The following is a 13,256-nucleotide window of genomic DNA, read 5'->3' on the forward strand; positions in this document are numbered from 1 at the left end:
AAAGTTTTTGGAATAAATCTTAACAAAAATTTCATTTGCGAAATAAAGATCCCTGTTGAGTGTTGGGAAATAACAGAAGGAAAGAAAATGGAAAAGTCACAGTGGACAGAAAAATCAAAACAAGAAGGGGGATGTGGCAGATGACCAGGCCCAAGTGCTAACTGTTGTTTTCCTCTTCGAACAGCAGGCTAATCAGCTGTAATTAGGAAGCAAAGTAGCAGTCCAATAAACAGCACTTGTCACCAGTTGTCATCTTAGTGACCAATTCACACCTCCATCACAATGACAGGGACCCTTCAGACTCTCTAATAACCCGACTCCTAGAACCAAAGGAGGATTAGGAACAGGATAATGGATTGCTGGGACTCTAATGAAGTAGAGGGGAAGGAGATGAACCCTCATCTGTGAGGCAGGAGGCAAGGCAGGAGGCTTGCAAGAGTAAACTTTAATTAAGGTTTTGGTGCGCTTTGGTTCCTTGATTTTGAGTCAAGCTAATTTAAGAGACTGGGGCTTTTAATAGTGTCCTCCGACACACTTTCTTGTTGTTTTATCTGGCATTCATAGGAAAACCTTTTTAATTAGTACTGCCTTTTCTCTTTGATATATTTCGTTTAAAAGCACAGCTCTCTATTCAGTTCTCTCATTTACCTTTTAAGTATGTGTTCTCTCATCAATTCTCAGAAAATTAAGACTGATAATCAAGCTTTCTTCTACATCACTCAACATAGTCTTGCACATGAATACCAAATGATAATATCAGTTGTGTTATATACACAACAAAATGTGTTCTCTATAACACACCACAAAGCCTTAATCCAATAAGAGAAAACAATTTTTTTTGGCGGGGCGAGGGGTGTGAACGCTGGTTATGGTCAATCCTTTGATGATCCACATGACTGTGCTTTCTCACATTCCCAACACTGATAAATAAAAAGGACTTCCTAGAACAATAATTCAGTGTCTACTTGCCCAGGTCTTCATGTAGCTGTGTGGGTGGCTTCCATTCCACTTCTTGGCTAACATAGTAGGTGTCTGTATTATGACTGACTCTAGCTACTAGGAATGAGATAGGTCATTCAGCCTCCCCAACCTTCAGGCTGCATCATGTTAGTGTTTTTTTGTTTTTTTGTTTTTTTTTTTAACCAGGCAAACCATACATCATTTTAGAAATAAACGTCACTGTCTCCTTTGATTACATACTCCAGTAGTCTGTAATTCTCCACTTTTCATTAGTCTGGGAGCAGGTCTTATTCATCTGTATGTAGATATAACTTTATACGTTGCCATTGTAGCAGAATGCATTGTTTAGAAGGATCTAAACCACTGCTGCTGCCGATGACAGCTCATTAACTCACCGGAGTTTGCTTGTTGCTCTAAATAGAAGCACACTCCATCACAAGCTTACTTTGAAAACTTTGCCATGTGAGCAGTTGTAGCCAGAGGATGCTTGATACACCACAGCTTAGCGAAGACACTGCAGTGTTTGACAGTGAAGAGATTAACATTCATGTTTACCTTTGAGACTCCATCTTAATCATCTGAAGAGCAGTGAAATTACCCTACCATATAAGTTAAGAGTGATTACCCACTTTTCTGACATGGCAGGCAAGCGATGTGAGATGTCAGATTTCAGGTCTTTTAAAACTGCAATTAAACTTTAAAAAAAATAAATAAAGGAATTAAAAATTATTCTAATCTCTACTTCAAAATCCCAAAGTCCATTATTCTCAAAAATTGCAGTTCACCCAATGGGATGTAGATGAACCTGGGTTTCCATTATCTAGCCCATTAGGACTAATGAGACCTCATCCCCTCTAAAATCAAACCCAAGTGCCAGTGAGTGAGTAGTGTGTTGATGAAATTACTCTTTCAGTTCAGATGTCTTTAAACTTTTGTCTTAGTAAGTAGATGTCTATTTCCCACCACCCCATAGTAACTTGAGGCGTTTTCCACAGAGCTCTGGCTTAAGGAGCGTCACACGCAGATGTTATTAAAAGAACCAGCCCAACACTCCACCTGCTTTTATTTATTTATTTTTCTTTTGTACTCAACAGATTGTTATGCTCACAATGGACAACTTGAGGAACACGAGTCCTGCCTCCTCTTAGAGTATCTTGATGTGAAATATTAGAAGACCAAAAGGCTAATCTATGCGTCCGCCAGCCAGGGGTGGGGGCTATTTCAGTCCCATTTCACACACGGTAATCAATTCATTGACTGAAAAAAAGTGAAAAGAAAGAAGCCTGCCTTTTCCTTGTCCAGCTGCAGCAGGCAGGAGCGGGAACATATGCCCGTCTGAAAGAGGAGGGGGCAGGGGCTTCTGGGGAGCAAGCTCACAAAGAAAGGCAATCTTCTCCACAAAGCGTGGAATGACTTAAACACTCTATTGTATTAAATATGAATGAGTCCTCATTGTGGAGCGCAGTGTGTGGGGATCCGCAGAGTCCTCCCATTAGCCACACGATTAACCAGATTACACGGGAAGCCGCTAAGGTAAATAAAGCCAGCCTTCTGTCACTTCCTCCCCCAGGCCTGACCAACAAGGGGGACCAAGAGCTGGCCCCTTTGTAGTCAACTGGGTGGAAAGAAGAAATAACCATGAATGTCATGCTTGGTAATTAAAAAAAGAGAGAGACAGACAGACAGACAGAGGATGAGAGTGAAAGAAAGTTGTCCCCAGGGACCATCTAAGAGAAACAGTGTGAAAACATCTTTCTGATCAAGTAACATGTCAGCATTGTTTCCTTTGACCATGTAGGACTAATCTAACCCTCCCCTAACAGGGCCCTGTATTCCCTTTTGTGGTGCAGGAGACAAAAAGCCCACAACACATGAATTAAAGCTGCCCGAGCCTGCTCATTATGGGTGAAAATGGGTGGTTCTGCGCCTACAAATCTGTCTGTCTGTTAACCCAGCTCCTCACCGTCTATCTTCATGTGGGTCCCACTTTCTCCCATCTCTACAGCCCTGCTCATTCTGCTGAACAGATAAACACCCATAGTTAATTGGTTTATGGAAATTGCACCAAAGTTACAAGGCTCATCACAGCTTGAGTTTTGACAAATACAAGGAAAGGTGAAGCGCTTCTAGAGGTATTGAAAAGCCTGTTTTCCTGGGAACTCAGATATCCGATGTGTAAAACACTCGTGCAAGACAATGTCTTGGCTTATTGATGTCATATAAAAGTGGAAGAGTGCCACTCGTGTATTTAGAACACTGTCTTTCTGAACATCATTCATGTATAATGATAAAATTACCAACAAGAGCATTTCAGTATGCTGAAAACACCTACACATAGCAACTGAAAGATGACATATTTTGGTAAATTATAGTATCATGAATGAAAAATAGAGGCTTGTCTGAAAACCAAGAATTAAAAATTAAAGTATATTTTAAACAAGTAGCAATGCTACCTATTAACTATTAGCAAGCATAAAGCCATTTACAACATCTTTTGAAGTTTAAAATTTAAACATATGTGTAAATATATATATAGACTTAGTTTATAATCCTTGAAGATATGAATTTTTCCCACATTTATTTATTAGTATTGATTCCTCTCTAAAACTGTTCTTATCATCTATCAAAAGGTAAGTCCATGTAATAGCAAAACCAAACATAGTTTTCAAATTCCCCTTGAGAGAAAATGAAACATATTTCTAACTGAAATGCTCTCTACAGCTTTTGGGAAAATGGGTATGGAGCCTTACCTGTGCTGATCTTCCTTGTGAGACATAATAATTCTTATTTTCCTCATGCCTTTTTGTCTAATCATAAAGTTGTGGAGAAAAAGAGAGATCCCAAATAATGGAGCAAAAGCCCATCTGCAGAAAGAATCATGAATGTTCCACAGCTCAGGTAAATGCTAAACTGATAACTTATATAAAAACAAACATATGAATTCATAGAATTTATGCTGTTAACTGAGCATTTCATCAGTTCAGGTTTTGCATCTGTCATAGTTCCCATCCCCCCCCCAGTCTCCCTTTCCCACACACAAAACTGTCTGCTAAGAGTGATTGTTTTAAAGATTCAAGAAATAAAGAATTTGTTTGGGAGGGTACCCCATCTAAGGAAAGGTGGTACTTTGTGATTTTTTTAACATTTATTTTCTTTTCAGAAAAACCCATATGTTTTGAGAAAACAAGTATGAATGATCCAGTTCCTCATTTTTCCCCTTGTTGAAGTAAAACCATCACAACTTAAAATGTCTTTGGCTTAAGACCAGCCAGAGTGCCAGCACGTCATCTGTGGACAGGTCCTGTCTGCCTGTGGAAGGTGCTGTATGTGGCCTTAGAAAAAAGGATGCTGATCTCTGCTTCTCTGTCCACTTTACCCAGTTCTCACCAACCATGCTGCCCACAACCCTGACCAGGATGTCTCTTCTTCCCTGGCACACCCTTTGTGGATCCTGTTTCTCTTCTCCAGCATTTTCCTTGGTATTTTCTCTCCTCTCTGTTTTAGCTTGTGTTATTTCTTTCTAATCTTTCAAAAACTTTGACAATTTTTTTCAGCATGGTGTTTGAGTTTCTTTATCAGTTTATTAATCAGCTAATCTCAGCTATGATTTTAACAGTGTGTGTGTGTGTGTGTGTGCGCGCGCGCGCGTGCGCGCGCACACGCTACTTTTCTCAAAATATGAAGCTACCCAATAGATTTTCTTTTTCTTTTTTGTGGCTTTTTTTTTTTTTTTTCAGTTCTGGTTGTGGGTGGGGATATAAATTTCTGGAATGAAATGTTTCCAGAACAGAATAAAATATTCCCTTTTCAGAATGAAACAACAACATGAATAACAAGTGACTCCATTTTTTATCAATAATTTTCTAAAAGTTTTGGTATCTATTGCCTTCATTCTTCTGTGAGGCCCATTCTTCCTGGAAAGCAACTTCAGTGGGAAATAGTTACAGTAATGATGTCTCTATCACTGAGTGAGCAAGAGGTGAAAGCTTTTCCTTCATGGTTCATGTATAGTTGTTTAAAATAAGGTTTGAATAATGAATGAGATGTTTTCAATCTCAAATTTCATATGATTGTTTGAATATGCAGAAATAAAAAATTGAAATAATAAACTATGACATTTCTATATGTTGTTCATATTTAATACACTTTTTGATTTCCAGTTATATTACCAATGGCATAAAATTCATGTGTTATTAAAGCATTTTTCAATCTTTATGGGAAGTTTCATTCTCTAGGATTCTGATACTTGCTTTATTTATTTATAACTTGGATTCAAGCAATTTATTACCTAGGGAATTCTGTGTATTTTTTCCAGGTAAACAATGGTAAACACATTTTCATTAAGGAAGTTAGGTTAAATATCCAAAGTTGAATATAGTAAGTTCGGTGCCTCAACTTTATAAGGATGACTTACTCAGGTTTATGGACTAAGATGTCTTTTTTACAATGAGAGTATGGTGACTGTACTTGCTACATTGGTATCCTCTGATGGAAAATGCAGCAAACCTACTTCAACCATAATTTCTGGAGATGATGATGATGGTCAGCATTGGTTTCATATGCCACCGAGGAAGCTGAACATTTCTGTGGGATATCCAGAATGTTAGGGATTAGAGAGATAGTTCAGTGCTTAAGAGTACTACTTGCGTGACCAAGAACCAGAGGCTAAGTAGCCAAGAGATCCAGAATAAAACCAAACACTACTGGTCTTAAAAACAAACAAACAAAGCAGTGAAATGACTCCTAATGGTGTTCTGCTGTACTTAGATCAGTGTCTTATTCAGTCATCATCAGAGAAGCTTCCTCCTGCAGCCAACAGGAACAGATGCAGAGATCCACAGCCAGGAGTTACACAGAAAGAATCCTTGGAACACACAGCTCTAACTAGGATGTCTCCATCAAATCCCTTCCCTCAGAGCTCAGGGAACCTCTTGGAGAAGGAGGCAGAAGGAGTTGGGCAGACAGAGGGGACAGAAGACACCAGGAGAACAAGGCCCCCTAAAACACCGAGCAAAGCTCCAATGAACTCGGAGACTGAAATACCAAGCGCAGGACTGACATGGGTCTGCACCAGGTCCTCTGCATATGTATTATAGCTTTGTATTTTGATGGGACTCCTGGGAGTGTGGATGAGGAGGTCTCTGATTCTTGTGCCTGCTCTCGTGACTCTTTCTGGTCCAGCCTCAATATGATGGTTTTTGTTTTATCTTACTATATTTTATTTTATCATGTTTGGTTGTTATCTCTTAGAAGTCTCTTCTTTTCTAATGAGAGACTGAAAGGGAATGTATCCAGGAGGAGAGGTAGGAAAGAACTGGGAGGAGTAAAGGGAGGGAAAACTTTAAACAGGATATATTGTATGAGGAAATAACCTATTTTCAATAGAAAATAAATAAAATAAAATTTTAGAAAGGACTTGGTGCACAATCCCGAGGACTTAAGTTCAGATTTCAACACCCACACAACAAACCTGGTCTGGTCTCAAGGATACCTACCACCTCAGCATTGTGGGGCGGGATGCAGAGACAGTAGGATTGCTGGGACTGGCTGGCTGCCAGCCTTTTAGAAAACTGTGAGCTTTGGTTCGTGGAGAGACACTGTTTCAAAGACAAGAAAGGTGATAAAGAAGGAGCTCCAAGGCCATCTTCTGGTCTCCACAAGCGTGCACTCACATAGGTGCACACATGCAATTGCTCACCACCGTATACACATACACCAAACATACCTCTCTCCCCCCTCCCCCATCCCCCACACAAACATGTATACATGTGCACACAAATGAGAAGGCTAACATAATAATTCCTTTCTTTATGGTCATATTCAAATTCAGCGCATATTATTTTTCAAAAAAAAATCTCCAGGTAAGACAGTAAACAACAAAAGAATTCAATAGAAAAATTTAAAAGCTTGCACCTACTCCTAGTGGTTGAAGGGTTTTCCTTAATGATGTAAGTTGCTTAGCTCTGGGTAAGCCAGTCTTAGATTGGTGTGGTGATCATATTTTAATAATGAAATCTTTAAGTCAAAAAACACTCCTATAGAGTATTTATTATATCTGGTTTGTTTTTTTTTTTTTTTTTGAAAGACCTGGGTACTAGCCAACATGTTGGTATCAGAAGGTAGCTGCTATGATCTGGGAACACTTAAGTTAAATAGAGATATCACACACACACACACACACACACACACACACACACACACTTACCATATACATGCAGAACCTAAAAAGGTTTCAGGAGAGGAAGTCAGACCACCTGAAACTGTCCTTACAAAAATAGTCAACCACCATGTGGGTGCTGGGAACCAAACCAGGTCCTCAGCAAGAGCAGCAAGTGCTTTTAACCCCTGAGCCCTGTCTCTAGCACCAGATGAGTGATTTTTTAAATGGAGAAATTTTAACACTGCATCTAGCTATCATTCCATTATATATCCTCAATAATTATTTATTTTTAGGCTTACTATGTATTTCAAATTGTTCATGCACACTAACAGCTAACGAAATGAAATTTAAAATTATTTTGAATTCATACTAATGCATGCTTTCATTTTATGTTCTACAAACAAAAACCAAGTACAAATAAAAAAGCGAAGCTTCAGAAACTCCATGATAGGTTGAACGCACCATTTCCTCTATCCTGATTATGCAATGGAGACAGTACTATCCTCAACCTCTGTTTATAGGAGGGAACTTAGCATAGAAGCGCGGTGACCTAGACTTTCAGTGTTGGGGCTTCATTTAATACCCGAATGCAAGTATGCTCCTGTTTGCCTCCTACCCTATAGTTACACATCAAGCTGATTTCCAATTTGCTGTTTCTAATATTCTAACTATACTCTGGTGCATATCTTGTCAAAGTCACATTCTTTCTGAGAGACTTCGTTGTCACAACAAGTTGTATAACACATTTGGAAGAATGCTGTTCCTCCCCAGGTATAGCAAAAAGACCTCATTTTATGAGCATCATTATTATTCTCATTTTACTAGTTTAAAAAAATTGAGGTTGAGGGTGTAATGGTTAAGTGCTTGTCTATCATCCAGAAAGCCTTGGGTTTGATGTCCAGCACTGTATAAACACCATATGCTGGTTCCTCCTGTAATCCCAGAACTCAGGATATACAGGCAGGAGGACAGATATTCAATATTATTATTGGGTACATAATGACTCTGAGGACAGTGTGAGGCATATGAGCCCAGTCTCAAAACATTTTTTAGCAATATTTATCTGGGATTTTATAACAAGTTATGAACCTGGGACATGGATCCAGATAAATCTAGTTCAGGGACACATATATTTTACCACAGCTATACAGATAAAGTATAATAGCTAAACATCAAACCAATGTGGAATGTGTTGTCTTTAAAATGCTGCCTTGGAGTGGGATGAAGTGGGTAGCAGCTCAATGACTGAAGCCAGGTGGCATGCAAGAAGATCCTGAACAGCTGTAACAGCATGTGGTCCTAAAGGGCACAGCATCTGAAAGCAAAGGGAAGGTGATTCAGGCAGGATGATGTTCTTCATGGACTTACTTCTTCCTCCACATTATACTCTTCACACAGGGCCAGGGAGAGGATGTGCTGGGAAGCCAGACAAGAAAGCCAGGCAAGAGAGACAGTGTAAGGACAGCAGACCAGCTCCTGGAAGATCAGCAGTAGGAGTTCAGGTTGACCAGGCAGACAAGAGCAGAAGGAACATAAGCCACAACAAAAAGTAGATACGAGGAGACACATCTCCAGAAACCAGAGGTTACTCAGAATTGAGAAGTTGAAACCAAGCAGAAACCAGAAAAAAAAAATCAATCAGCTAAAAAAATAATAGAATAAAAACGAACTCAGAGTGAAGATTTTTTCTCACTTCCACACTGCTACTTGCTTACCAACAGATAATTCTCCAGTTTTCTGCTTCAAGATTTTGAGATCATTCCCTTTCCTTATCATGGGTTAGCTTATGCGTCCTCTAAGGGGCCAGGTGATTGAGGCTGAGCCCCAACGCCTCAGAACTGGAAGGAGGCAGTGGAGATTTTAGGATGAGGGTCTAGCTGGAAGAAACTAGATCAATGGGAGCATATTCTGGAAGAGATTATTGGAACCTGGGCTTTCCTGCTGTGGTCTGTTTCCAGGCCACATGAGGTGAATATTACTCTTCCACCATGCGGTGCCCTGTTGGTGAACTGTATGAGCTGCAGCAGGTTAGAGTGATTAGGACTGGATCACGGATTAGTATCATGAGCCATGGAGATAGAAAACACAGCTCTCAGCTCAAGGAGGTGGGGAGGGGTAGCTTATTCTGAGCCAAGCACTAGTAACTATGGCTCAGGAACACCAAGTTCCAGCATGGAAATAGTTATATGAACTTTTTTGTTACAGGAAAAAAAAAAGATCATTGGTGGGGACATCAGTTAGGGTGTTACAGTAAAGAGGGGAAACTTTGTTTTAGGCTTTAGATGCTATGTGATGACACATTCTGGCTTTGGGTTTGTGGAAGTTAACCTGCTATATTAACACATTAAAAATATTTTACCTGTAGATAGACTATGGAGTATGTTAGGTCACTGTCAGAGGTCGATGATGAAGGCTAACCACAGGACTGAAGTTAGCCTAAGATAATTTCAGCTCTTGATTTGCAGTGTTTCCTCAACATGAAATTCTGATCAACCTGTCTATAGACTTCTGCACAGTTATGACTATTCTAGGGAACCTCTGGTTACAGCCACATTATTTTTCTTTTTTGTTGTACTGGATATTTTGTTATAATGATAGAAAGCTAGCACATACCTTTAATTCTAGTCCATTATAGTTAACTATTCAATCCCACAATACCCAAAAGGAGTTTACAATGATCAACCCACATTTTAAAAATGTAAAAACCTTATGAAGTTTACCATATATTTATTGTTCTTTCTGAGTAGACAGCATTAATGAAATACAATATCAAAATAAATTTTGAAATCTTTTCACCAGTTTGGTTATGGTATTCACTTTTAATGCCTTTATTTTTCTTCCATGTTGAGTAAACACTGTTTTACTGCAGGCCCCCATTACCTCTGGCTCTGGTAACCTGACCATTGCCTTTCATATAGATATAGATGTAGATATGTTGCTTTGTGGAAGAGCTTATACTTTTGTTTGCACAGGAGATGAGAGGCTGTGGATTCATCCCAGGTTGATATGAATCAGGCTTGATTGGGAAGACCCCCTGAAAACCCTGGCTAGCTACTCGCCAATCAGCTTTTTATTATCAATAAAAGCAACACATTTTCACTGTGTACAGAAGGGTTATTCCACAGCACTATACGTATAAAGACAAGAATGTAGCTAAAATTTTCCTGGTTCTGTTCAGCTTCCACGGCCCTGCAGCTGGCCGCTTGGACCAAATTAACACATAGATGCTTATATTACTTATAAACTGTATGGCCATGGCAGGCTTCTAGCTATCTAGTTCTTATATCTTAAATTAACCCATTTCTATTAATTTATAAGTTGCCACACGGCTTGTGGCTTACTGGTACCTCACATCCTGCTTCTCATGGTGGCAGTGGCAGCTAACAGCATCTCCTGACTCAGCCTTCCATTTCCCAGAATTCTCCTCTCTCCTTATCCTGTCTACACTATACTTCCTGCCTGGCTACTGGCCAATCAGCATTTTATTTATCAATCAATCGGAGTAACACCTTCACAGCATACAGAAAGACATTTCCAGCACAAGAACTTAGGGGGCAGTTTATTACTATGTCCATTTAGCAGAGTAATACTATTAAGTTCTCCTCTAGGGTTTGTGACCTAACTAGCCCCTGTGTTTTGCCTGATTAATGGTACCTGGCATGAGTTTCATCTTATAGAGAGGCCTTAGGTTCAATCATAAAGTGGTTAGTTACTCATAGAACACTTATGCCACTAAGGCCCCCATGGGAATATCTTGGTAGATTAGTCATTATTATAGCTCCCAGCTGCTGTGGATATCACTCTGTATGCTGTGAATGTGCTGTTCTGATTGGTTAATAAATAAAGTGCTGATTGGCCAGCATCTAACCATTTATCTATCTTTATCATATTTTCCAATTTAGTGGCATATAAATTTTTAATTATGCCCTTATTGGTTGTCTGAATTTTCTCAGTTTCTGCCCTCATAGATGTGGGTATGTAGTATTTTCATTTTCATTCTGTTCTTGGATTGTTAAATGTTTCTATCTTGATTTCATCACTGACACATATCATGTAGTCATATGTTTTTTATTCCCCATGAGTTTGTACACTTTCTGTAGTTTCCATTGCTGGCAATATCCAGATTTATTCCCTTGTTGCCCAATAAACTGTTATTTAAATTTCCCTATATTTGTTGGAAGATGCTGTCTAGGAATGTACTCATACTCTTGTATAGCTATTTGTACATAGTTAAAGTCATTATTTTTAATTTTTTGCTGTAAGTTCCTCCAGGTCATGCTCACTGGATCCATAATTATAGGGTCAGTAATTTGTAGGAGTGGAAGACAAGATGTCTCTTTATTCATGTTACTTTTTTTTCTGGTCTGTGACAAACCTACATGAAGTACTTTATCAGCTGGGTCTTTCTTTTTGCTCACAACATCTTTCTTCTCTCTGTGGAGGTGCATTTAGTATTCAAGAGACAGTTATAATATAAGAGGGCAGAGACCTTGTTTTCTTTTGTAGAGTTAGCGTTGAGGGCTTCAGATCCTATCACTACTCTTGTTTTGAGAATCCACAACTGTCTGCACAGACAGACACTATCCAAGAGTAAGCATTCCCTCTGTTAGTCCTCTCCTCTGATGCCTTCTGTTGTGGACCTCCTAGTCTTCCACCTTAAGCAAGCTCTGATCAATTGGTGGCTGTGGGCAGGAGATCTTAGGAAGCTGTATGTGTAGTCAGGGGGCCTCTGGGGTCAGGAGGTGCAGGGCCTACCTAGAAGCACTGGGAAGCCACACTCTAGAGAAGTGGACAGCTTACAGGGTTTGAAGGAAAATACTTAGTCTGCGGTGTAGGAATGGGAGATCCCAGAGGATCCAGGCAGTTTCGAAACAGTTGGAATCATGATCCTGGAGGAGCCTATAACATAGGGCAGAGCAATGCCTGTCCAGTGCTCAGAAAGGAGAGTTTGCAGAGTAGATGGACTACTTTTGGGGTGGAAAAGATTAGTGCCTATATGGTGAGCAGGAAAGGGAGGTTCCATAGGAGCTGAGTGCATCTAGGAGGAAAGTAGCATCAAACCTATCTGTCAGTACTGGGAAGGAAGTCCTGGAGGAGCCAACATCATTATTTGTGTAAAAATAAACACATTTAACTCATTAGCTTATTAGACTGCTTTCATTCTTAGGAAATACTAAAATTATATAATATATATGTATTTGTATATTATGTATGTATGTACATTGACATGATGACATGATACTAGGCTCTCTGGAAGACCAGCCATGACTCATAAACATTGAGACAACTCTGTAGCCCTGTAAACAATATTTTAAAAAGACAACAGCAATTTATTCATTTATAAAAAGTATAAATAAACATAATTACCAAACACACACACACACACACACACACACACACACACACACATATATATGTACATATATTGTTTTCAAATAATTTTCTTGGGTTGGGAAATTATGTGACAGCTAGAAGAGCTTCCTGCTCTTCCAGAGGACTGGAGCTAAGTTGTCACATCTGACAACTCTCAATTGCCTGTAACTCCAGCTCCCTGGGACTTGATGCTCTTTTCTACTTCTAACCCACAAGTACCATGTGGTACACAAATACACACACACACATATACACACAAACACACGTATGCAAGTATGTGCACATGCACACAAATAAATATAAAATCTGTCAAAAATACAAATTTTAAAATAACTTCTTGTCATTTATTTTTAGTTGACATTTTGTCTGTATGTCTATTATATTATGTATCTCTACATAGCCAATATCAAGTAAAATTTTCCTGGGTAAAGGTGGTTGTAATTGGAAGAATGTTAAGACTCTTTGATGTATAGGAAAATATTTATTTTCAGCACCTGTATTAATATGCCAGTGTTTTCATAAAACAGACATAAATTTTATTTCATGTTATGTGCGTGGGTGTTTTCTTCGCATATGTGTCTATGCACCACCTGCATGCAGTACCAGCTGAGGCCAAAAGAGGGCATCAGATCATCTGAGTGGGACTGGAGTTAGAAACAGTTACAAGCTGCATCGTGGTTGCTGCAAATTGAACCTGGGTTCTATCAAAGAGTAGTCATGGCCCTTAATCATTGCAGACTATTTGCAACCCAACAAATCATGT

At 39.2% G+C, this 13,256-nt stretch overlaps 1 long non-coding RNA gene across 1 annotated transcript; it reads right to left on the reverse strand.

The window, feature by feature from the left end:
- Positions 1-1,590: 1,590 nt before the first annotated feature.
- LOC131910365 (uncharacterized) lies at positions 1,591-10,560 on the reverse strand. Its single transcript, XR_009379115.1, has 5 exons — positions 10,468-10,560; positions 8,299-8,435; positions 6,456-6,557; positions 5,375-5,544; positions 1,591-1,644 (listed from the first exon to the last, which is right to left on the reverse strand). It is a non-coding gene; the product is annotated as an uncharacterized LOC131910365 (long non-coding RNA).
- Positions 10,561-13,256: the final 2,696 nt, after the last annotated feature.

The sequence above is a fragment of the Peromyscus eremicus genome, chromosome 5 (genome assembly GCF_949786415.1).
Source record: "Peromyscus eremicus chromosome 5, PerEre_H2_v1, whole genome shotgun sequence".
NCBI classification, from domain to species: Eukaryota; Metazoa; Chordata; class Mammalia; order Rodentia; family Cricetidae; genus Peromyscus; species Peromyscus eremicus.